This window comes from Heterodontus francisci, chromosome 1 (assembly GCF_036365525.1).
Source record: "Heterodontus francisci isolate sHetFra1 chromosome 1, sHetFra1.hap1, whole genome shotgun sequence".
NCBI classification, from domain to species: domain Eukaryota; kingdom Metazoa; phylum Chordata; class Chondrichthyes; order Heterodontiformes; family Heterodontidae; genus Heterodontus; species Heterodontus francisci.
Genome location: NC_090371.1, coordinates 57067126 through 57088866, shown reverse-complemented (window position 1 = coordinate 57088866; position 21741 = coordinate 57067126). Strand labels below are relative to the sequence as shown.

General features: G+C 43.1%; 1 protein-coding gene across 7 annotated transcripts in view; it reads right to left on the bottom strand.

Moving 5' to 3' along the window:
• Window positions 1-21741, bottom strand: part of LOC137369594 (WD repeat-containing protein 7) — a 928502-nt gene that overhangs the window by 686999 nt on the left and 219762 nt on the right. The window lies entirely within an intron of this gene.

Below are 21741 nucleotides of genomic sequence, written 5' to 3'. Positions count from 1 at the left end.
TTTGGAGAAGCGTTGCAAGCTAAAAAGTTGTAAATGAAAGCAAAACCAGATGCCATTTCATTCAGGAGCAGTAACCACCACCTACAAGGTCCCCTCCAAGCCACACACCATCCTGACTTGGAACTATATCACCTAACTTCATTGTCGCTAGGTCAAAATCCTGGAACTCCCTTCCTAACAGCATTGTGGGTCTAACTACCCCACAGGGACTGCAGCGGTTCAATAAGGCAGCTCACCACCACCACCTTCTCAAGGGCAATTAGGAATGGGCAATAAATGCTGGCCTAGCCAGCGACGCCCACATCCTATGAAAAAAAAAATTAAAATCTAGAAAAAGCAGAAAGCTCACCAAAGATACAACCAGGAGATAGATTTCTGATAAATATCCTGATATGGACATGTCTACTCCAACATGTTACAGCACCCTGGATATTCCTCTTTTTAAAAAATACACGTCGACAAATTGAAAGTCCTTATAAATAAATGTTACTGTTGTTCATTCAGATGCTATTGAACACAAAACAAGTTAACTTCAAATTTACTTTTGCACAAATTGTATTTACACAAATCCATGATCATAAACATATTTCTTACATCTAGAATTTCATCAACAGCCAGACCATGATCAACAAATCTATGTTCATCATGACTAGAATGGCCCTGCTTTTAAAAATAATGACTATTTAACATATATTTGAATCATAAGATAAACAAAAACATTATACAAAGTAAATAATTCTTGGAGAGTTATTTACAATTTAAATATAGTTGGATTCACACAATGTATTGTGACACATTGCTTGAGTTTTTGGAATATACATTTTTCACCTATAGGATTAACACAGATTGTTACTCCTGGCTTTGCAAGAAATTGACTGGACAGGTTCAGACATTTCACCACTAACTTATTTAAATCTGTATTTCTAAAACATATTAAAATTCACCAATTTATAAAACAACAATGCTGCGGCAACCACACTATTGCAACTTTATTCAGGGCAGGATCCAACTGATATACATGTGATAAACCTTTTTCCTCTTATGTTACTGTTCGTTTACCTATCTGTACCACATTTATCTGCACCGGCATGACAAGGAATATAGACCAGGCTTGAGAAACTGGAAGTTTCCATCAACTCAGAATATTTCCCAGCATGGTGCCAAAAAAAAAGAGACTGATTCCAGAGTTACGTATCTTGAAAAGAAAACATAGCAAGTTATTTTAAAATATATGCAAGGACGGTCACAGAGTAAAGCCTCAGTCTAAATTTGGCTTGTTTGTGAACAACGCAGTATCCTTTCAACCCTTATGAATAACTACTGGTCAATGCTGACCAATTACTTTCTTGCAAGATAACTTATTAACCAATGAATTTTAAAAAGACAGATACTGATCATATCGAAGCAGCCTATAACTATGGTCCCAAAAGATGGATGTAACTTGTATTTCAAAGCTTTGATTAATGTGTCAGAATACTAGTTGTCATGCGCAGTAAAGACACATTATATTCCTAACTTTAAAGATAAGAACTTTTTTCAAAGTGGACTCCTTGAAATTGACTTTTCCTTTAAAAGTAGACGACAATGTACTGCAAAGACAGCCACCGAAGGTCAGATGACCTGGCCTACGTATTCAAAAACTGCCTCACTGTCTCGAAAGGACGAAAAAACAGACATTCCAGATTAAGAGCTGTTAATTACACCCATCCTGAAACCATCAAGAGACATTCCTGAATTGAATGGGTTCTTCTGAGACAAAGAACGTGTGAAGTAGCCACATCGCAATAGAATGATACTCATCCAGACATCAATAGATAACTATGGATTCTACAACCTGCTCCATTGTACGGTCACAACAGGGGAGAAGGTCAAGTCAACTAACAGACAAGTTAAGGTGATGGAGTTTGACCTTAAAACGTAACCCTATGGCGAGAGGAGAGATCACATCATCTCAGAAAGCAGTCCAGCCAGTAGATGTGTAAAGAAGTCTAGCCAAGTAAGCAAAGAGACCTGCTGCTAATTCTGCACTTCAACTTTCTGCAGCAAAGACCTGAAATTGACACCACTTCCAGTCTGTAGTCTTAACCATCAGAAATCTACAACACCTGAACAAGTTCAAGACTACAAACACCCAGGCATGCATCTTCAGAAGAGACTTTCCTTCTGAGAAGATTCAACAGGTTTACCATAAAGCACAACCACCTACCTCACTTTAAACCACTTTTTCGTCTCTAACTAGCTATTCTTGTGCATGAGTGAGGTTGCGACCATTTCGGGAATTGTGTAAAAATAAAGTTATTCTTTTTAACCTTGCAGTAAACCCATCACTTGTCTGTTTATTTGACCCTAAAAACACTCAGGGACTAACTCATCATTTTTAAACAAAACACAATTGCAGTCAGTTGGGAGGTTAACAGTGGGAACCACCAACACCCCTTACCACCTGTCCGCAACAGTGCAAGAACATATGTTTACAGTTAAATTAAAATTGCTGGTGATACGATACCCTCACGCTTCATCAGGCTCTCAATTCCCTTTCGAGCAGATTTTACAATTTTGTTGGATCTGCCAATCATCTCAGTTAATTACCTCAATTGATCATAATATGCAAGAAAAGAAGAAAAAAATTAGTTGCTTCCCACTCCTGATTGCTGCAAAATGCATTTATAAATGTCAAATGAGGGATGAATCAGGGTCAGCTATGGTGCTCCTCATAATAGAATTTTCTTACACCATTCACTGTCTAAGTTCACATATAAAGACTGGGGTAAGCATCCTGTTGCAAATTTGCATATCTTAATGTGGTGAGTGCCCTTCAAACGTTAGGAAATTTCCGTGCAATTATACTGGGATGAGGAGGGTGGAGAAATAGGGCTCACCGTTCTCTAATTGGCTGCGTGTTGTGTCAGGCATGGTTAGTCCCTCCTCTCCATTTATTCCTACATTATTTTGTCACGCCAATGAATGATAATTTTATTTCATGTACTGACTGGAGATCTGAATTTATATTTTTTGAAGAAATTTAAAAAGGAACAGAGAAAAGAAAACTCCGTTAGCAGCTTAAGATGGCCACCTAATTTGCAAAACTGTATCCTACATTGCAAGGCCTGAGATGGAAACAAAATGTCTGCTCATCCCAGCAAGAACCAAGACCCATGTTCCTTTTAGCAAGAAGAAATACACTGTTAACTACCATGCTTGAATCATTGGGTGACTGTCATCCTCCCCCTCCCCAATCTGTGGTTATAAGCTGGTGTTTCTCCACAGCAGTGGAGAAGCATCTGGACTCTGACACATGCAGACCCAAGTGGCAAGTGAGGATCCTTCCTCTCTCTCTGTCGCCATTCCAGCTTGCAAGCTTCAAACCTTGCCTGTTGATTGACCACTTCTACATACTCCAGCTACAATCAAAAACCCCTTTGGAGGAAATCATCCACATCGCTGTCTCCAAGAGACCCACTGAATGAGCCATCTATCTCTTCAAACTAAAAGCCTCAGGACCACCGAATTCAACTAGAAGCCAGCTGAAACACGCAACTCCACAGACTGTATACTCCATTTTTCTTTTCTATGGACTCTAACTCGACCAATGTACAACTTCCCCACTCTAACCTGTGTGTGTGTGTCTGTGTGTGTAAGAAAGTTGGCGCATAGTTTATTATTTTACTTAGTTTGGTTTAGGTACAATGAAGTTCATCTCTTTCTTTGTTAAAGTCAAGAAAACCTGTCCGATTGGTTCTTGTTATGATCATAGCAAATAAATGATCAAACACCGACTGCATTGGCCAGTACATCCACTTTAATTAAACCTGTTGTGGTCTAACAAGGAGAGGGAAAAGAGGGAAGCCCTTCGACCCCTCCTCACCGAACCATAACAATTTTGAAGTTGGAGCTGAGATCACATTCTTTGTTGGTACAAGTTCATCCCTTCCTGTTCTACAATAGTACCGGATATGGCCTGTGCTCTTCCGCTATCATAATAGACCCAGCCTGCTCAATCTCATTATTATTACATACTTGCTCACGTACTAACTGTGCCGCCACAGACCTGCCCATTCCCTCATGTTGTTGCAACATACTAGCCCACTCCCTCAGCCATGGCTGCATTCCAGTAGATTCTTTTCTTGTTCAGGAGCCTGCTTTGTTCTCATCTCACAATCTATATATTATCAGCAGCTTAGCTTAGAGATCCTTAACCATGATGATGGGTTTTCACATTCATCAGACAATGGCCCAGAAAGACAACGCAGGGAAATGATGTGTTGTGTTAGGATCCTGTAGTTTCTTTCTTCCGGGAAGATTGCGGTGTGCCTTTAAGGCTGGGAAAAGAGCAATACTGCTTTAAGGCAGCAAGCTCTAAAGACTGAGTCAAAGAATGCATTCTCGTTGCCTTGGATACAGCCACTCGGACTGAGCATCGAGAGATACATTTGTTACAATTTAATTTTGAACTGGCTTATAGTGCAAACAGCCTGTTCTAACAGAGGACACAGACGGACAGTTGTGTGTTAGCACCTGAAAGAAGCGTTCTCAGACCATTCAAACTGAAGGAAGAGAATTTAAGTCTGCTTATTTATTATTCTCTCTCAATTTATCTCAAATATCTAAAACATCAAGCCAAAACAGAAATCTCTGATAATTTAAACTGAAGGAAGGGAAGTCAGACTATGACAATCTTTTATCCCTCAAAAATTCTGAAGCCAGATTGATTCTACTGAAAGTGGTTGCGAGTTGTTGATCTACTGAGGTCATCGCTGGAAGAAAGAGGAGTTTGAAACTTCAGGTGTTGGACTGTTTTCCTTTCCTCATCGGACCCTGGAAGATTGCACGTGGACTTTAATCAGAGGATTGTTCATCAGGAAGTGTAAGTTTGTAAGGACTCTAATTTTTTCTGTTTTAAATGTTGTTTAAATCTTCACAGTGTTTAAGAATTTAGTTTTTCTAACTAAACAGTTAATTTGTTGATCTAAAGACACCTGGTTTGGTTAGCCTCATTCAGGGGTTAATAGATGGTACAGTTTGGCTGGGTCCTTCTTTAATTTGGAAAATTTAAAAATGATATGTTAGGCGATCTGTGGAGGGACGGGATTGAATTAACAGTGCGTTTCACCCACCACAATCAGAATTGTCTATTTTGATTGGGGGCTTGGACTGGAGCGGTCGGTCCTAACAGTTGCAGTTTTCTAGAATCATCTCCTCACTTAATCTGCAGTTTTATCCGAAACATCCAAGCAATGCCAGTCCTCTCATCCTTATGTTAGGTAGAAACACACTATTTAAATGGAGAAAAATTTGAGCTACTCTCTAGTGGGTGGAAAAATGGAGGAAAATCTGCACAATTACTGCCCTAAACATTTTTACATTCCTGGCACAATCTCAAAGTCTTGCATTCGGATTCTCACCCAGACGAGTGGTTAAGAGATCTCTACATTTTCTTACACTAGAACAAATGCTTCTAAAGTTCAGTCTTTCATAACAAAGCAATTACTTTTTGAATAGTTACACTTACAGTCAACCATGGCTCATTTGCTGACACTCTTGCCTGAGTCATAAGGTTTTGGGTGCAAGTCCCACTCTGTGACTTGAGCATAAAAATCTAGGCTGACAATCCAGTGCAGTACCGAGGGAGTGCTGCACTGTCAGAGGTGCCGTTTTTCAGATGAAACTTTAAACTAAGGCCCTGACTGCCCTCTCATAACATAAAGGATCCCATGGCATTATTTAAAAGAGCAAGAGAGTTACTCCCTGTGTCATGGCCAATACTCATCCCTCAATCAACATGAGGAAAAGAGATTATTTGGTCATCAGCACATTGCTGTTCGTCGGAGTTTGCTGCACACAAATTGCCTGCATTACCTACATTACAACAGTGACTACACTTCAAAAATACTTCATTGGCTGCAAAAGTGCTTTGGAATATCCAGTGATCGTGAAAGGCACTATATAAATGCAGAATCGGCTACACCAGCACAGCCTTCCAAAAATTGCATAACCATGTCTTCAACAACAGAGATCTCCACAAGAGGACAAAGGATACAACGTCACTGTAGTCACCACTCTTCTATATGGCAGTGAAACTTGGATACCTATTCAAGGTAACTCAGGACACAAGAGAATTTCCGCAGGATACTCAAAGTCAAGTGGGAAGACAGGCGAACAAACTCCAGCATCCTCACCAAAGCCAATTCCTCCAGCATTGCAACCATGATCATGCGAAATAAGCTCTGCTGGTCTAGACATGGCATTCACATGCCAAATAATCGGCTTCCGAAGCAGATCCTCCTTTCACAACTTACAGATGGCACCTGATCTTAAGGAGGACAGAGAAAATATTTTAAGGACAGTCTGAAGGACTCATTGAAAGGGGACAAACTGACATAGGTGCGTGGGAAGAACTTGCCGCTAACCGTGCCATGTGGCGACACCTCATCCAACAAGCCACGACAGTCGGAAACTGATCGCATAAACTCTGTTGCAGAGAAGCTTTGAAAGCGGAAGGAGACAGAGCAGGAGCCTGGCTTCAGAACCCTCCTCTGTCAGGGAAACACTTGTCCTCTCTGCGCAAAGGCCTGTGGTTCCAGGATTAGCCTGCTGAGTCACCTGAGGACACACAAATCACAAAGCCTGGCAGACGTCATCCTCGTTTCGAGGGACTGACAACGACATAAATGCAAGTCCTTTTTCTAACAGCCTGACAAGATCTACCTCTCCTGCATACAATGTAATTTTGCTTCCATTTGACATTGTAACAAGATTACAAGTTAAATAATACACATGGCAGAGGAGCACAGAAGGAGGATGCTCATTTCAAATCCAAAGGCTGGCTAGAAGTTCAAGTGCCTGGGGCTAAAGGCCTGGTACCTGAGCCGAACCCGATGGGACCCAATGACATATAACAGGTTCGGGGCGGGGCGGGCCGGACACACACAGTAAGTGCTCTACCGTTAAGTATTAAAAATAAAAACTTACTTGAACTGGGAGTCCGGGACGAAACTGAGTCTGCGCAGTGAGCGAGTGACGTTGCTATGACGTCATCACACATGCGCTGCAGCTTTGTGGAGCTTCCCAGTCGGAAGATAAGTAAAGGGATGGTCGGGTCAGGTCAGGCTCTGGGCGAAATTGGAGGGGCTCCGGCCGGGTCGGGCTCGTGTCCGTTGTGGATTGGTCCAGTTCGGGTCAGGTTCTTTTTCCCGACCCAAGCAAGCCTTTACCTGGGGCTACGAGACACTTGAATCTCCCAGGCTAAATCATGCTGCATTCTTTTTGTCTTCAGTGGAATTTTAGCCAGAATGTCTCAAGAGTATGAAGTTTTCCAGCCTTGATAAAGATGTGAAAAAAAGCTATTTTGTATCCTATTAAAAGCATAACTGATGCCAGGTGATTATGGTATATACATCTATTTTTCTCCATTGATCTAGCTGATAACTACACAAACGGTATTTACCATAGAAACTACTAACCAACTTATCTGACAAATTGCCATGACAGTAGTATAATTAGGCCTTCACTTAAATAAAAACTCAAAATTGCTGCCAACGCTCAGGACAGCCAGCATTTGTTGAGAACCATAGGATGAATGGTGTTTCAGGTTGAGTTCTGACAAAAGGTCATCTACCTGAAAAGTTAACCCTATGCCTCTCTCTTCAGAGATGCTGACTGACCTGCTGAATATTTCCAACATTTTCTCCCTTTTATTTCAGATTTCCAGCTTCCACAGTATTTTGCTTTTGCCTTATAGGCCTTCAGTGATTACTGTTCATTTCATTTCAGCACTGTGCATTACAGAGAAAACAAAATGAAAGGCAACCTGATAGCTTCTCAAACTATTTAAGAGCTATTTACCTCCCAAATCCATGTCTATCTTTCCCAAAACTCCATGTCTGAGTCCCTCCAATCAGGTTGATGGCAATTTCACAGTTTCGAAACAGTCCTCATCGAAGTCACAAATGACATCCTATGTGACTGTGTCAAAGGTAACTATCCCTCCACATTCTTTTTTACCTGTCTGCTGCCTTTGACAAGGTTGACCACACACTGTCCCAGGCATCATCATCCGAAAGCAGAGCATTAGATTTCACATGTACGCTGATGACACCCAGCTCTATTTCACCACCACCTCTCTCAACTCCTCCACTGTTGCTAAATAATCAGACTGCTTACACAACATCCAGTACTGGATGAGCAGAAATTTCTTCCAATTAAATATAAAAGACTGAAGCCATTGTTTTTAGTCCCCGCTCCAAACTTCGCTCCCCAGCTACCAATTCCATCGCTCTCTCTCTCGCTAGCAACTGTCTGAGACTACATTTGTCTGTTCGCAATCTTTGTGCCATATTTGACCGAGATAAGCCTCTGACCATATACTCACACCATCACTAAGACTGCCTATTTCCACTTCCATAACATTGCACAGCTTTGCCATTGTCTCAGCTCATCTGCTGCTGAAACCCTCATTCATGCCTTCATTAGCTCAAGACTTGAATATTCCAATGCACTCCTGACTGGTATCCCACATTCTACCCTCCGTAAACTTCAGGTCATCCAAAGCTCTGCTGCCTGTGTTTTAACTCGCACAAGTCCCATTCACCTATCATCCCTGTGCTCGCTGACTTACCAGGGCTCCCAGTCAACCAACATCTTGATTTTAAAATTCTCATCCTTGTTTTTAAGTCCATTCATGGCCTCGCCCCTCCCTATCTCTGTAATCTCCTCCAACCCCACAACCCTCCGTGATATCTGTGCTCATCTAATTGCGGATTCTTGAGGATCTCCGATTTTAATCCACCATTGGTGGCCATGCTTCAGCCTAGGCCCCAAGCTCTGGAATTCCCTCTCTCCGCCTCACTTTCCTCCTTAAAGACACTCTTTAAAACCTACCTCTTTAACCAAGCTTTTGGTCATCTGACCTAATATCTGAAGAGGCTCGCTGTCATATTTTGTTTAATAATGCTCCTGTGAAGCGCCTTGGGATGTTTTATGTTAAAAGGGTTATACGAGTGTAAGTTGTTTTTATTGTTATAGAAATTTTGATCAAAGCAAATACTGTTCCCCACTTTCATAGGTGGTGTGTTGGCATTAACTCAATTTGCCCACTAAGAACTGGGCAACAAATCATCAAAGAACATATAAGAGTAAGTAATAAAAATAGAAAATGCTGCAAACACTCGGCAAGTCTGGCAGCAACTGCGAAAAGAGGGACAGAGTTACCGTTTCATGTTTCGGGGGGGTTTAAACTAATTCAGCAGGGGAATGGGAACCTAAATTGTAGTGCCAGTGTACAGGATGTTGAGAGTAGTGAGGTCAGGGATATGGTTACAAGGACGCAAGAGGGCACTGGCAAGCAAGAACCTGGTTTAAAGTGTGTCTATTTCAACGCCAGGAGCATCCGGAAGAAGGTGGGTGAGCTTGCAGCATGGGTTGGTACCTGGGATCTCGATGTAGTGGCCATTTCGGAGACATGGGTAGAGCAGGGGCAGGAATGGATGTTGCAGATTCCGGGATTTAGATGTTTCAGTAAGAACAGAGAAGATGGTAAAAGAGGGGGGGGTGTGGCATTGTTAATCAAGGAGAGTATTACAGCGACAGAAAGGACGTTTGAGGACTCGGCTACTGAGGTAGTATGGGCTGAGGTTAGAAACAGGAGAGGTGAGGTTACCCTGTTGGGAGTCTTTTATAGACCTCCGAATAGTTCCAGAGATGTAGAGGAAAGGATAGCGAAGATGATTCTCGACAGGGGTGAGAGTAACAGGGTAGTTGTTATGGGGGACTTTAACTTTCCAAATATCGACTGGAAATACTATAGTTCGAGTACTTTAGATGGGTCAGTTTTTGTCCAGTGTGTGCAGGAGGGTTTTCTGACACAGTATGTAGACAGGCCAACCAGGGGCGATGCCACATTGGATTTGGTACTGGGAAATGAACCCGGCCAGGTGTTAGATTTAGATGTAGGTGAGCACTTTGGTGACAGTGATCACAATTCGGTTAGGTTTACCTTAGCGATGGGCAGAGACAGGTATATACCGCAGGGCAAGAATTATAACTGGGGGAAAGGAAATTATGATGCGATTAGGCAAGATTTAGGATGCGTAGGATGGGGAAGGAAACTGCAGGGGATGGGAACAATCGAAATGTGGAGCTTATTCAAGGAGCAGCTACTGCGTGTCCTTGATAAGTATGTACCTGTGAAGCAGGGAGGAAGTTGTCGTGCGAGGGAGCCGTGGTTTACTAAAGAAGTTGAAGCGCTTGTCAAGAGGAAGAAGAAGGCTTATGTTAGGATGAGACGTGAAGGCTCAGTTAGGGCGCTTGAGAGCTACAAGCTAGCCAGGAAGGATCTAAAGGGAGAGCTAAGAAGAGCAAGGAGAGGACACGAGAAGTCATTGGTGGATCGGATCGGGGAAAACCCTAAGGCTTTCTATAGGTATATCAGGAATAAAAGAATGACTAGAGTTAGATTAGGGCCAATCAAGGATAGTAGTGGGAAGTTGTGTGTGGAATCAGAGGAGATAGGGGAAGTGTTAAATGAATATTTTGCGTCAGTATTTACAGTAGAGAAAGAAAATGTTGTTGAGAATACTGAGATTCAGGCTACGAGGCTCGATGGGATTGAGGTTCACAAGGAGGAGGTGTTAGCAATTTTGGAAAGTGTGAAAATAGATAAGTCCCCTGGGCCAGATGGGATTTATCCTAGGATTCTCTGGGAAGCTAGGAAGGAGATTGCAGAGCCTTTGTCCTTGATCTTTATGTCGTCATTGTCGACAGGAATAGTGCCGGAAGACTGGAGGATTGCAAATGTTGTCCCCTTGTTCAAGAAGGGGAGTAGAGACAGCCCTGGTAATTATAGACCTGTGAGCCTTACTTCGGTTGTGGGTAAAATGTTGGAAAAGGTTATAAGAGACAGGATTTATAATCATCTTGAAAAGAATAAGTACATTAGAGATAGTCAGCACGGTTTTGTGACGGGTAGGTCGTGCCTCACAAACCTTATTGAGTTTTTCGAGAAGGTGACCAAACAGGTGGATGAGGGTAAAGCAGTGGATGTGGTGTATATGGATTTCAGTAAGGCGTTTGATAAGGTTCCCCACGGTAGGCTATTGCAGAAAATACGGAAGTATGGGGTTGAAGGTGATTTAGAGCTTTGGATCAGAAATTGGCTAGCTGAAAGAAGACAGAGGGTGGTGGTTGATGGCAAATGTTCATCCTGGAGTTTAGTTACTAGTGGTGTACCGCAAGGATCTGTTTTGGGGCCATTGCTGTTTGTCATTTTTATAAATGACCTGGAAGAGGGTGTAGAAGGGTGGGTTAGTAAATTTGCAGATGACACTAAGGTCGGTGGAGTTGTGGATAGTGCCGAAGGATGTTGTAGGGTACAGAGAGACATAGATAGGCTGCAGAGCTGGGCTGAGAGATGGCAAATGGAGTTTAATGCGGAAAAGTGTGAGGTGATTCACTTTGGAAGGAGTAACAGGAATGCAGAGTACTGGGCTAATGGGAAGATTCTTGTTAGTGTAGATGAGCAGAGAGATCTTGGTGTCCAGGTGCATAAATCCCTGAAGGTTGCTAACCAGGTTAATAGGGCTGTCAAGAAGGCATATGGTGTGTTAGCTTTTATTAGTAGGGGGGTCGAGTTTCGGAGCCACGAGGTCATGCTGCAGCTGTACAAGACTCTGGTGAGACCGCACCTGGAGTATTGCGTGCAGTTCTGGTCACCGCATTATAGAAAGGATGTGGAAGCTATGGAAAGGGTGCAGAGGAGATTTACTAGGATGTTGCCTGGTATGGAGGGAAGGTCTTACGAGGAAAGGCTGAGGGACTTGAGGTTGTTTTCGTTGGAGAGAAGGAGGAGAGGTGACTTAATAGAGACATATAAGATAATCAGAGGGTTAGATAGGGTGGATAGTGAGCGTCTTTTTCCTCGGATGGTGATGGCAAACACGAGGGGACATAGCTTCAAGTTGAGGGGTGATAGATATAGGACAGATGTGAGAGGTAGTTTCTTTACTCAGAGAGTAGTAAGGGCGTGGAATGCCCTGCCTGCAGCAGTAGTAGATTCGCCAACTTTAAGGGCATTTAAGTGGACATTGGATAGACACATGGATGAAAATGGAATAGTGTAGGTCAGATGGTTTCACAGCTCGGCGCAACATCGAGGGCCGAAGGGCCTGTACTGCGCTGTAATATTCTAATTCTAATTCTAATGTTGCTTTTATATAAGGGTAAGTGTTTGTGGTCACTTTATTATCGTAATCCCAATGGAAAAACATGTACACCAGCAGATCAAATAATATTTTTGAAACTTTGGTGCAGCATACAGGCCTCTGAAATGGACTGGAAGTGTACAAAAGTTAACAGCTTTATCCAGCAGTAACTTAACATGACAAACCTTTCCACAGCCCAGTCCATATCACATCTGGCCATGTGCTCCAAAATCACCATCAAGCATGTGGGACTTAGTTATGTGCAGAGGCTGGAGAAGTTGAGGGTATTCTCAGAACAGAGAAAGTTAAGATTTGATCCAGTTGCTCAAAATCATGGCTGGTTTTGAAAGAGTAAATAAAGAGAAACTGTTTACAGTGAGTGGCAGAAGGATTGGTAATGAGATGACAGATTTAGGGTGATTGCCAAAAGAACCAGAGGCAACATGAGGAAACTCTTTTTGTACAGCAAGTTGTGATCTAAAATGCACTACCTGAAAGGGTCATGAAATCAGATTCAATAGTAACATTCAAAAGAAAATTAGATAAATACTTGAAGTGAAAAAATTATAGAAATATGGCAAAAGAGGAGAGTGGGATTCATTGGATAGCTCTACCAAAGAGCTGGCGCAGACACAATGGGCCAAAATGGTGCATCATTCTATGAACTGTAACACCCACCATTCAATTCGCTACTGCCAGAAATAACCAGCATGTTTTACGTGCGATAAGCCATGCTTTTGTGATTGACTCCAACAGTATGGTAATGGCAAATGGTTAGCGTCATTTGCCCAATATTCGCAGATGATCTTGATAAGCGTAGATGGTGAAAGTGGTGGGGATTGTAACTGTAAAAACTAAATCAACATGGAGAAAGAACTCTTCTGTTAAAATTGAATATATTTTGCCCTGATTTTGCTGGAGCGAGCAACTCGTGGCATGCCTTATTAATTAGACCTGTTCATGCACATTTAGGTTTTAAAATCAATTGCCCTTAAAGTTGCTGCAAGTGAGAGTTGTTAATAGGGCAGTGAGACAAATAGTACACCTCCTTAACCAATGAAATTTAAGGATTGAGAAATAAACAAAGCAAGGACCGCGAAAGAGGGTGAATGCAATGTCAAATCAGGTACATAATGACTACACAATTATAATTTTTCACTTTCTGGGCAAGAGAGGTTGACTGGCAGTCATGAATAATTAGCACTTAATATACCATGTAAATTATTCGAGGGCTAGAATATGAAGGAGAGAACGTTTTGATAAAGATATACAAAGTCCTGGTTAGACTACATCTGGACTACTGCGTACAATTCTGGGCACTACACCTTAGAAAGGATGTATTGGCCTTGGAAGGTGTGCAGCAGAGAGTCACCAGAATGTCAGCAGAGTTTCAAGAGTTAAATTATGAGCAAAGATTACATTAACGATGCTTGTAATCCCTGAAATGTAGAAGGTTAAGGAGCAATTTGATTGAGAATTTCAGGACCTTGAAATGGATCGAAAGGGTAGAGATTTTTTTCTCTGCTGGTGAGGAAGTCTAGGACAAGGAGGCAGAACCTCGAAATCAGAGCCAGACCATTCAGCAGAAAAGTTACAGAACACTGCTTTACACAAAAGAGTGGTAAGGCAGTGGATCGCTCTCCCCAAAAATAGCAACAGATACTAGTTCAATTAGTAATTCTGAATCTGAGATTGATGCATTTATGCAAGTATAGAGAGTCAAGGCAATTTAATAGAATTAGAAAATAGATCGGCCATGATCTCATTGAATGGCAAAACAAGCTCGAGGGTCTGAATGGTCTACTCCTATTCCTATGTTCCTCTGTTAAATTTCTGTGGTGAGTTTAATGGGGGAATTAACGTGCCAATGCAGGAAGCAAGGGGGTGGAAGGTTATTAGGGGTAGGTGGAAATGTGGAGTAATCAGTTCAGCCATGAACTTATTGCATGGCGGTGCAGGGTCGAGTGGCCTACTCCTGCTCCTAATTTAATACGTTCGTAAGTTCATGAAAATCGCGGGGCAGTTAGTGAAAGGTGCCTTTTTCGCAAACCTAATGCGAGAAGTATAACAGGTAAGGCAGATGAACTTAGAGCTTGGATTAGTACTTGGAACTATGATGTTGTTGCTATTACAGAGACTTGGTTGAGGGAAGGACAGGATTGGCAGCTAAATGTTCCAGGATTTAGAAGCTTCAGGTGGGATAGAGGGGATGTAAAAGGGGTGGAGGAGTTGCATTACTGGTTAAGGAGAATATCAATGCTGTACTGCAGGAGGACACCTCGGAGGGGTCATGCAGCGAGGCAATATGGGCAGAGCTCAGGAATAGGAAGGGTGCAGTCTCGATGTTGGGGGTTTACTACAGGCCTCCCAACAGCCAGCGGGAGGTAGAGGAGCAGATATGTAGACAGATTTTGGAAAGATGTAAAGGTAACAGGGTTGTAGTGGTGGGTGATTTTAACTTCCCCTATATTGACTGGGACTCACTTAGTGCTAGGGGCTTGGATGGGGCAGAATTTGTAAGGAGCATCCAGGAGGCCTTCTTGAAACAATACGTAGATAGTCCAACTAGGGATGGGGCCATATTGGACCTGGTATTGGGGAATGAGCCCGGCCAGGTGGTCGAAGTTTCAGTGGGGGTACATTTTGGGAACAGTGACCATAATTCCTTAAGTTTTAAGGTACTTGTGGATAAGGATAAGAGTAGTCCTCGGGTGAAGGTGCTAAATTGGGGGAAGGTTAATTATAACAATATTAGGCAGGAACTGAAAAATTTAGATTGGGGGCAGCTGTTTGAGGGTAAATCAACATCTGACATGTGGGAGTCTTTCAAACGTTAGCTGATTAGAATCCAGGACCAGCATGTTCCTGTGAGGAAGAAGGATTACTTTGGCAAGTTTCGGGAACCTTGGATAACGCAGGATATTGTGAGCCTCGTCAAAAAGAAAAAGGAAGCATTTGTAAGGGCTGGAAAGCTAGGAACAGACGAATCCCTTGAGGAATATAAAGACAGTAGGAAGGAACTTAAGCAAGGAGTCAGGAGGGCTAAAAGGGGTTATGAGAAGTCATTGGCAAACAGGATTAAGGAAAATCCCAAGGCTTTTTATACATATATAAAGAGCAAGCGGGTAACCAGGGAAAGGGTTGGCCCACTCAAGGGGAGAGAAGGGAATCTATGTGTGGAGCCAGAGGAAATGGGAGAGGTACTAAATGAGTAATTTGCATCTGTATTCACCAAGGAGAAGGACTTAGTGGAGCCTAGGGAAGGGAGTGTAGATAGTCTCAGTCATCTCATTATCAAAAAGGAGGAAGTGTTGGGTGTCTTGCAAAGCATTAAGGTAGATAAGTCCCCGGGGCCTGATGGGATCTACCCCAGAATACTGAAGGAGGCAAGGGAAGAAATTGCTGGTGCCTTGACAGAAATCTTTGCATCCTCATTGGCTACAGGTGAGGTCCCAGAGGACTGGAGAATAGCCAATGTTGTTCCTTTGTTTAAGAAGGGTAGCAAGGATAATCCAGGAAATTATAGGCCGGTGGTGGGGAAATTATTAGAGAGGATTCTTCGGGACAGGATTTACTCCCATTTGGAAACAAATGAACTTATTAGCGAGAGGCAGCATGGTTTTGTGAAGGTGAGGTCGTGTCTCACTAACTTGATTGAGTTTTTTGAGGAAGTGACGAAGATGATTGATGAAGGAAGGACAGTGGATGTTATCTATATGGACTTCAGTAAAGCCTTTGACAAGGTCCTGCATGGCAGACTGGTACAAAAGGTGAAGTCACACGGGATCAGAGGGGAGCTGGCAAGATGAATACAGAACTGGCTCGGTCATAGAAGACAGAGGGTAGCAGTGGATGGGTGTTTTTCTGAATGGAGGGATGTGACTAGTGGTGTTCCGCAGGGCTCAGTGCTGGGACCTTTGCTGTTTGTAGTATGTATAAATGATTTGGAGGAAAATGTAGCTGGTCTGATTAGTAAGTTTGCGGACGACGTAAAGGTTGGTGGAGTTGCGGACAGTGATGAGGATTGTCAGAGGATACAGCAGGATATAGATCGGTTGGAGACTTGGGCGGAGAAATGGCAGATGGAGTTTAATCCGGACAAATGTGAGGTAATGCATTTTGGAAAGTCTAATGCAGGTGGGAATTATACAGTAAATGGCAGAAACCTTAGGAGTATTGACAGGCAGAGAGATCTGGGCGTACAGGTCCACAGGTCACTGAAAGTGGCAACGCAGGTGGATAAGGTAGTCAAGAAGGCATACGGCATGCTTGCCTTCATCGGTCGGGGCATAGAGTATAAAAATTGGCAAGTCATGCTGCAGCTGTACAGAACTTTAGTTAGGCCACACTGAGAATATTGCGTGCAATTCTGGTCGCCACACTGCCAGAAGGACGTGGAGGCTTTGGAGAGGGTACAGAAGAGGTTTACCAGGATGTTGCCTGGTCTGGAGGGCATTAGCTATGGGGAGAGGTTGGATAAACTCGGATTGTTTTCACTGGAACGACGGAGGTGGAGGGGCGACATGATAGAAGTTTACAAAGTTATAAGCGGCATGGACAGACTGGATAGTCAGAAGCTTTTTCCCAGGGTGGAAGAGTCAGTTACTAGGGGACATAGGTTTAAGGTGAGAGGGGCAAAGTTTAGAGGGGATGTGCGAGGCAAGTTCTTTACACAGAGGGTGGTGAGTGCCTGGAACTAGTTGCCGGGGGAGGTGGTGGAAGCAGGTAACTTGGAGACGTTTAAGAGGCATCTTGACAAATACATGAATAGGATGGGAATAGAGGGATACAGAGCCCGGAAGTGCAGAAGGTTTTAGTTTGGACAGGCATCAAGATCGGCGCAGGCTTGGAGGGAGAATGGCCTGTTCCTGTGCTGTACTGTTCTTTGTTCTAACAGCTGAGTTACACAAATCAGTCAACAACCTGTGGCAATTCGTAATTCATGGGGCATCTCTTCCTTGAGACAAGTTGCTGGCGATTTGTGCACTAATAACACTGTGCATCGTTCTGACGCCATTACTTTTTTAGCAAAACCTGGCCCATTATTTAATTCCAGGTAAGTTTTACTAAATCATGAGAAAAACTCCACAATTGCAGCCTTCCTCAAGTCACACAGAAGCAAATAGTTTAAAATACTCCTGAGTATCACCTTTCAAATAGAATCATTCACAAAACCATCTGCTCAACTAAAGCCAATTGCCATCAGCAATGTGCATGTGTGCATCAGAAAATTCTATGGAAAGCTCTTAAGGAGCTCCTCAAGTTTGTGACATGCTCAGTGGACCATGATGCCCTTCAAACTATGCTTTTATTCCCTCAGCTTTCTATAGCAGCTAATGTGTCTAATGTAGCCTGAAATGTTGACTTTTAACATGTGCACATTTAGATTTATTAAGAAAGCTGCATTCAAATGAATGGCCTCTATTTTCTGTCCTTGTGCACACTAACAGCATCAATTAAGTAAATGCAATTTAAAAGAGAATTGCTCATGCTATACTTCAGGCAATAAGCTCACTGAAGCTTAGCTGAACAAGGTCCTAAGCTAATAAGTGGACTGGTCCTCTGGGATGTGGGGGAGGGGAAGATACTTTTAAAAAAAATCTACAGAGATACGATCACCTAGCTTACCAATGTTCACCATCACAGAAGTGTAAAAGTAAACTAATTTAAAACTATTTTACCTGGTGCATAAAGTTGGCTAAAACTTTAACACAACTTAAATTTAAAAATATATTTAGCAAAATGTTATCCAATTTGGCAGTTGTGAAAGGGAATCTGATCTTATGCGATGAAAGGAACACCAGAGAATACTGGATTGAGAACTTTTTTTACTTTAATAATTGACTATCAGGAGCAACACCATTCAGTCAGCCGCTCACCAATCCATGCTCCTTCCTTGCTCTGAAATTATGCACTGAGCAGCAATGCTGCAATTATAAAAAAAAAGGTACTACAGAATAGTATTAACCCATTGGAGAATACAACAATTTGTGGTTTCACATCTGCTTCACCAATGTCCTTTAGGGAAGGAAATCTGCTGTCATCTCCCAAAGTTGGGAGAGCTGTCCCACAGACTAGTCAAGCAACAGCCTGACATAGTCATACTCACGGAACCTCGATTTTAAATTCTCATCATTGTGTTCAATCCCTTCTATTGCACAGTGTTCAGTACCATTTGAAACTCCTCCGATAATGAAGCAGTCCATGGCCACATGCAGCAAGATCTGGACAACATTCAGGCTTGGGCTGATAAGTGGCAAGTAACATTCACGAGTGCCAGGCAATGGCCATGTCCAACAAGAGAGGAAATAAACTTTCAGGGCTACAGGGACTGAGCTGGGGAGTGGACTGACTGGATATCCCAGTGGAAAGCCGGCATGGACTTAATGGGTCGAATGGCCTCCGTCTGTGCTGTAAATGACTATGAATTCCCTTAACATTCAATGGCACTACCATTGCTGAAACCCCATCAACATCCTGGGGGTTACCACTGACCAGAAACTGAACTGGACCAGCCATACTGTGGCTACTAGGATACAAAAGCAGTCAGAGGCTTGGGAATTCTGCCACATGTAACTCACCTCCTGTCTCCCCAAAGTCTGTCTACCATCTACAAGGCTCAAGTCAGAAGTGTGATAAAATACTCACCACGTACCTGGTGAGTGCAGCTCCAACACCATTCAAGAAGCTCGACAACATCCAAGCCTGCTTGATAGGCACCCTATCCACAACCTTCAACATTCACTCCCTGCACCACCAACACACAGTGGCAGCAGTGTGTACCATCTACAAGATGCACTGCAGCAACTCGCTAAGCTGCTTTCAGCAGACCCTTCCAAACCTGTGACCTCTACCACCTAGAAGGGCAAAGGCAGCAGGCACATGATACCACCACCTGCAAGTTCCCCTCCAAGTCATACATCAACCTGACTTGGATCAATTGTGCCGTTCCTTCAAACCTGGAACTCCCTTCTCAACAGTACTGTGGGTGTACCTACACAAGAGGGACTGCAGCAGTTCAAGAAGGTGGCTCACCACCAAGTGCAATCAGGGATGGTCAACAAATGCTGGCCTTGCCAGCAATGCTCACATCCCATGAACAAATTTTTAAAAATGCCTTGATCATCCACATCTCTGTAACCACTTCCAGCCCTACAACCTTCCAAGAGTCGTGCATTCCTCCAACTCTGGCCTCTTGTGCCTCCCACTCCTTTTAAAAATCTAGTTCTCATATGTCCAAAATCATCCTGTTTGCTCTTCTCCAAACCTTTTGTAATGAGATAGAATGACTATAACTGAATTCCAAAAGGCATCTGACTAAGTTCCTAAAGTGATATTAGTTTCAAAGCTTAAGGGTTAACCTTAGATAACAATTTGTCAAGAGGGACTGAGAATTTGCTCAGCAATTGAAGACAGATGATGAGTAAAAAATTCTCTGCCTGGAAAAATAGTAACCACGTGATGCTCTATAAGGATGTTTTCTAAGACTTTTGATATTCATAATGTTTGACATTATATGGTACAGGTCGTTGGTAGTAGTATTATATTTGCTGATGACACAGGTAACCAGCAAAATAGAAATAGATTATCTTCATGAACTGGTATATTTAACCATTCCAGTTTCAGCATAAACCAACAGTTGTCATGTTGTAGGTTGCTTAGCCCCATTTACCATGACTGGATAATCTAACAATAGCAAAATCACAGCCTCACCAACTGCCACTTGACTGACCATCTCAATTAGATTACTACCCATCAAATTAAATGCTGCCCTTGCCCAGCAGCAGAGGGACTCCAAGCAGGTGGTCAGCAGCACTGCAGTTCAACAGCAGAGGGTCCCCAGGCGGGGGATCAACAACACAGCATTTCAGCAGCACAGGGGCTTCAGACAGGCTATCAGCAACACAGTAGGACAGCAGCAGAGGGATTCCAGGAAGGAGGTCAGCAGCACAGCAGCAGAGGGACTATGTGTTGTGTGAGTAAGCAATTTTAGCCAACTCAGCAAATTTGTGTCTAATTTGTCCTCTTCAAGACACCATTCCACATTTTCCTATCAGATTGAAACCTACACATTATTTCTCAATTGTTTCATTATGTTCCTTGCTTTGACATCATGCCAGTCAGAACTGCAGCTTACCAAGGAAAATCAGACCATCTACCTCTCTACTTAACATATCGCCCACTAACACAATTTCCAATCTTTGCAAATAGTTTCACTCTTTTCTCCTTGTTTCATGGTGCTGTTATTAATTACTCTCCTCTGTGTCTCCATTCTGTTTGAATTCTGTCACGGATTGAATGCCTACTGGTCAGGTTCAGACCCACTTGGATTTGTCTACTGGTTCCTCATGTGCCCCCTGTGGCCAGTCACCCACTTTCTACCCTCTCAATCTGTTGACTGATTACCTTCCAGAAACATTTCCTCACTTTTTATGTTGAGGAGTAAAATCACCTGCTTCTCAAACTTAAGCAACATCATCTTCCGACACTTGATGTGCACTCCTCCTAAATACCCAATAAATCTAGAATGTCTTAATGTACACTCATCACAAGTCTAGCTTTTTTTAAAATTTGTTCATGGGATGTGGGCATTGTTTGAAAGGTCAGCATTCATTGCCAATCCCTAATTACCCTTCAGGTGATAGTGGTACGCCGCCTACGTGAAGTGCTGCAGACCATGTGGTGTAGGTATACCCACAGTGCTGTTAGACAGCGAGTTCCAGATTTTTGGCTCAACGACAGTGAAGGAACAGCGTTATTACCAACTCAGGATGGTGTGCGACTTGTGGGGGGGAACCTGCAGGTGGTGGTTCCTATGCATTTGTCTAGGTGGTAGAGGTCACGGGTTGGAAGGTGATGTTGAAGGAGCTTTGGCAAGTTGCTGCAGTGCATCTTGTAGATGGGACACACTGCTGCCACTGTGCACCAGTGGTGGGGACAATGAATGTTGAAGGTGGTGGATGGGGTGCAGGTCACGCCGGCTTTGTCCTGGATGGTGTGGAGCTTCTAGAGTGTTGTTGGAGCTGCACTCATCCAGGCAAGTGGTGAGTATTCCATCACAATCCTGACTTGTGCCTGCTAGATTGCGGACAGACACTGGGGAGTCAGGAGGTGAATTACTCTTCAGAATTCCAAGCCTCTTAATCTGACAAATGTTGTGCTATTCACAGGTACTATTCCGAGAACTACTTCTCTTATTTACATGTCATGTTGTAGATTTCACGAATATCATTCGCTACTCACAGAATCATACCCGACAATGTCCCAGACGCCACCATCACCATCCCCAGGTATGTCCTGTCCCACCAGCAGGACAGACCCAGCACAGATGGCGGCACAGTGGAGATCAGTGGAGTGCACAGGACGCAGAATGTACACTTGGTGGGGGACTTCGATGTCCATTACCAAGAGTGGCTCGGTAGCACCACTACTGACCGAGCTGGCAGAGTCCTAAAGGATGTAGCTGCTAGACTGGGTCCACGGCAGGTGGTGAGGGAACCAACAAGAGGGAAAAACATGCTTGACCTCATCCTCAGCAATCTGCCTG